The following is a 5,415-nucleotide window of genomic DNA, read 5'->3' on the forward strand; positions in this document are numbered from 1 at the left end:
GGCCCACTCGCCCCCTCCATCTCATCCCTCATGGCCTCTTCAAGACCCTTCCCTACTGACAAGTACTTCCAATTTCTTCTACGACTTTGATGTCTCAAGCTCCCCATCAAAGCAATCATCGAGAGGTCTGAATCGTTGAGCTGATGTATGCTGTCCATACCAGGCTTGATTGTGAAACAAGCTTGAATTTTAAGTCCGACTTGGTCCTCAGGCCTGATACTCCATTGCAAGTCCTGCCTGAAAGCCCAATGCCCCTACATTGACAGCCCTATTGAAGACACCATGCTTAGTAAACTTTCAAAAGTCATGAAACCATACTGGTGTAGACATGGAAGAAATTTCTTGTGCTTTCTTGTGGTGCCCAATTTCATGGTGGGGCAACCCTTTTTAATGGGTTCGATGCCACATACATACTGCAGTGTGGCCCACCCCCACTCAAATTGCATACAAGCTAGTTGCGTGAACTTTTCATCTACAAACACAATTACTGCATGTGAGGTATTCCTTTTTTCAAAAAATCTATGAAATCTGTGGAGATCATCCAAGGATAGAAATGCTTCCCAGAGTAGTCTGACAAGACGTAGACAGGTAAGTAAGAAAAAGGTGCCGCCCTTGTTTGATCGATTAGCAAGAAAAAGATTCCATTGGCTCAGATACAAACATAAATGACACATCAGTATATGTGACTTATCAAAGTGCCTTTGGACAACCTTTTTCTTACATGTCACTTGCAAATGGAGTTATGCAACATGCATATTGCCTTCACTCAGGGTCTGTTTGGCCGGGCGGATTGGAAGGGATTGGAAGTTAAATCCCGGGATTGGCCGGGGGTGCCAAACAGACTGGGTGATCTGATCCTGAGATATAGCAATCCCATGGATCTTAAGACAATCCACTGACAACACCATCATTACCTTTAAATCCCATCCAATCCACCCTAATCCGTTCAAATTTGCCTGGGATGTGTTTGGTTCAAGGGATTGGAAGGGATGGGAAGGTTTAATCCCAGGATTGGCCGGGCGTGCCAAACAGGCTCGATATAGCAATCCCATGGATCTTAAGACAATCCACTGACAACACCATCATTACCTTGAAATCCATGCCATCCACCCTAATACCATTCAATCCCTTCCAGTCCACCCGGCCAAACATGCCCTCAAATTCTCAGTTAAGACAAGTCATTAGTGGTCTTTTGGATGCATGAATGGATCCATGTCTAATTGCATTTTTCTATAGGTAATTTGGCCTCGAACCCAGAATTCAATCTTGAAATGAATCCGGTCTGCAATATAGGGCTGTTAACGGGCCAGGTCTGGCATTGGTTTGGCCTGGATTTTGAACTGTTTGAGCCTAGCCTATTCAAAATTTTTATTTTGCTTGGTCTGACATCAGCCCATTGACAGCCTTATGTGATTGTGAATCATGTTGCCACATGCACCCATGATTGCCTCTTTAATATAGGACTGCGCAAGCCCTACCTATTGTTGAGGGTCAAATATTGCATATCAGACCCATTTATTGCATAGATTTACACGCATGATACTGCTTAATGGCCTGATTAATCGTGTTTATAATGTAGAGTGTATGTACAAGCCTGGACCGAAATGGGTGCTTAAAGCATGGACTTAACGCTCTAATGACACCAACGTGTGGGACGGACTCCAGAGAGCCAAGATCAACAGAATTACACATCAGGGACCCAAGAAAATCAAGGAATTGAAGCTCAAGTGGCCTGAAAAGTGTCCAGAATACAAGATCATAGGGTTCCCACCATCTGATCAGTTCGAAACTTCATACGTGGCCTGAGGACCATAAATAAACCGTACACGTAAAATTTCAGCTCCTGGATCACTGTGGAAGTGGCCCAACGGACAGATCAGCCCACAACTTATCAATCTGGGGCCCACCTGATATCTTGAAATACTTCAATTTTGGTGTCAACCATTTAAATCATATAGCAACCAGGTTGGACGGAGCTGATCTCTCATATACATCAGCATGGGACCCACATGTGCTTAGCAGGTGTACAGCGTGGGTGCACCAGGCGTGCACGGAAACTCCAGGACGGTCAAACCGTCCTGGACTCGACTCTCCTTCTCAAATCAGGATCCCTCCACAGCAGGCGAGCGTGGGTCCGCCGGTTCCTCTCTGTGGGACCCATTCATCATCCAAATCGTCAATCTGGACCGTCTATTGTGTAAATAAGTGGGGTATTAACGTCACCTAGAGGACCTTTTGGCATCATGCAAGTAATTGAAAGATCATAGCGATCAAACGCAAGATGGGCGGTGAAAGAAAAACTTCAATGGGCGGAACCAAAAGACATACAAAAACACCCTTTTTCAGCTAGTTTTTCGAGAGGAACGCAATGAGCGGATTGGATTTTTCCTTCTGAGGGAAATCCGGGACCCACCAGCCATCACAGCGCTAATTACGCAGGCTCTGTTTCGCAACAGAGCCTGCGGATGAATTCTGTGGGCCACAACCGTACGTCAAATGTTTGATCCAGACCGTCCAAGAGAGTCCCTCATTCTATCTCATTCACGCCTAGGTGATAGATTTGAGATAGACAATGGCACTTGGTTATTAACCGTTCAAATGCCCGGAAGACGTCACCAAGAAAGAATCTGCGGGCCACTCCAAATCGGAGCCAAAATCAACATATATAACTAGATTTTTGAGCCGCATCCAAGGGATGGAGTAGATTTATCCATCGACTGCAACTTTGGGCCCTATGAAGCACCAGCGCACGTTCGTGTGTTGTTGATGCGTAAACATTCGCACCTGCTGTGCGTAAAGAAGATGCCATCTCCACTGCTTCTTGGGGGGCGGAAGTTCTCACCGACCGACGGGGTTTTGCTATAAAGAGGAGCGTTCAAGATCAGAAAAAGGGGAGGTGAAGGAAGCAGGGAGGAAGAAAAGAGAACAGCGGCTGGACGTTGAGAAAAACGGAGGAAGGAGACAGGGAGCAGCAGTATTTTTTCGGCTGGAGAGGTTTGAGACGGTGGGGCTTGGACGGTTGCACGATTTAAAGAGCAGGGAACTGGACGTTGGCTTTATGCTATCCACGCCTGGAGAGAGAGAGCACAGGAGCTAGATTGGGTTTGGGCTGTTGTTTTTTTTTTTTCCTTTTCTTCTTTCTCTTATGATGCCTAAGGTTATTAGCCCATTCATGTGTGGCTAATCCTCTTAGCTAGGGCTAAGAGGTGAAGCCTGTAGCGAGATGGGAGAGTCTAATTCTATGCACTTTAAATTTCTGAACTGAGTTTAAGTTGATTATTCAAGGAATAGTTTTCTTAGTCTTTAATGGTCTGTTGTGACTAAAATTACAATGAGTTTGCAATGGCTTTAAATAATTCTTTCCCTTTTTATGTTTATGAAGTCAGGAAGCCCTGTTGTTCATCATTGTTCCAAGGGCATGGTAGGATGACAGTACCCTTCCTGATCTTCATACGTTGATTGGTTGGTAATTAGTTTAATTCTGTTGTTTACTTTGTCTCCTAGGCATGGTTTGATGATGGAATCCATTCTAATTCATATACCTTTCATCTCTTGAAAATCAGATCAAGTAAGTTCAGTTTGAATTCCATAATCCTTGATGCATGCAAAAGATCTCCCTGATCCCTACAAGTGGATCCTCTGAATCCCTAGTTTCTTTCCTTTAAATTCCTTAAAGTTTTAAATAATTATTCCACAATTATTCCTTAAATTCTATTTGGTTTAGATCACATCTTAAATCTAGTTCTAGTTCTACTTGGTTTCAGATAACGTACAGGTATCAGTCCCTGTGGATTCGACCTCGGTCTTACCGAGTTTATTACTACATCACAACCCTACACTTGGGGTGTGAACAAGTTTTTGGCGCCGTTGCCGGGGACTGACGGTTACGTTTTCTGGGATTAATTAGTTTTAGAATTAGGTTAGGATTAAGATTTACTTTAGGATAAAAGTTTTTATTTTATTTTATGTTTAGAACTTAACCTGTTTCCTGTTTTGTAGGATCCTGACATAAACTTCTAAATTGGTTTTTAACTTAGGACTCCAATTTGGTAATTTCTTTCCAACTCTTTCTTTCTTTCTAGATTTTCTTTTCCTTTCTTAGGATTAGGTTTTTAATTGAGGGCTGCGAGTGTTTTCATGCCCAAGTGGGCCCGTGACGACACTTGACGTCTCTTGACTGAAGGAGGATTGGTTGAGGGGTTGACTATCCATCGCAGGACTAGACACCGATCGAAATCCCCTGAGTTAACTGAAGTTATGGCTGAAGACCAACCTCCTCTACCCCCACCCAGGGTGGAGGATACCCAAGATGAAAATGAGGTGCAACAGGCGCCCCCGCCTCGTACTTTACGAGATTATCTACAACCGGCGGGAGTGAGTATGCCCTCATGTATGATTTTTCCTGAAAACACAGGACAAATAGACATCAAGCCAGGAGTTATCCAACTCCTTTCCAAATTCCATGGACTTGAATCAGAGAGTCCATATTTACATTTGAAAGAGTTCGATGAGATTATAGCTACATTATGTTTTCCTAATGTATCTGAGGATACAATTAGGCTGAAACTCTTTCCTTTTTCCTTAAAAGAGAAAGCTAAGACGTGGTTACATTCACTGCGTCCTAGATCCATTGGCACATGGAACGATATGCAGAGGGAATTCATAAAAAAATTCTTCCCACATCATAAAACGATTACCCTCAGAAAAGCGATCATGAACTTTGCCCAAAAGGAAGATGAAATATTCTTCCAATGTTGGGAAAGGTTCAAAGATTTGGTCAGTTCATGCCCACAACACGGATTTGAAACGTGGCACATTACAAATTTTTTCTATGATGGATTGACATATTCCATGCGCCAAATGGTCGAGACAATGTGTAATGGAGAGTTCATCAACAAAGATGTTGACGAGGTATGGGATTACCTCGATAGTCTCGCTGAAAAAACACAATCATGGGACTATTACCCAATGGCGAACACCACGTCTAGGCCGACTCAATTAAAGGAGAAAGGTGGATTATATCTCTTGAAAGAAGAGGATGATCTCAAGTGTAAAGTGACTACGCTCATAAGGAAAGTTGAGGCCATGGAAGGAAAGAAGGATAAGGTCAATGAAATTGTTTGCGGCATTTGTGATTGCAACATTCATACAACTGAAAACTGTCCTACAATACCCGCCTTTCGAGGAGTGTTGAATGAACAAGCCAATGCCGTAAATAATTATCAAAGACCTTTTACTGGACCTAACTCCAACACATACAATCCTGGCTGGAAAAATCATCCAAACTTTAGTTGGAGGAATGGACAAATGACGACTCCTCCAGGTTTCTTCAATCAAAATCCAAATCAAGTGAAACCTCAAGAGGAACTGGTTCAAAATCCCATACAAGAGCTGGCTCAAGCAATGCGGGGAATT

The 5,415-nt window shown here is 43.2% G+C and overlaps 1 non-coding gene across 1 annotated transcript; it reads right to left on the reverse strand.

Moving 5' to 3' along the window:
* Positions 1-4,695: 4,695 nt before the first annotated feature.
* Positions 4,696-4,802, reverse strand: LOC131244671 (small nucleolar RNA R71). Its single transcript, XR_009170451.1, has one exon. It is a non-coding gene; the product is annotated as a small nucleolar RNA R71 (small nucleolar RNA).
* Positions 4,803-5,415: the final 613 nt, after the last annotated feature.

Source organism: Magnolia sinica, chromosome 4 (assembly GCF_029962835.1).
Source record: "Magnolia sinica isolate HGM2019 chromosome 4, MsV1, whole genome shotgun sequence".
NCBI lineage: Eukaryota > Viridiplantae > Streptophyta > Magnoliopsida > Magnoliales > Magnoliaceae > Magnolia > Magnolia sinica.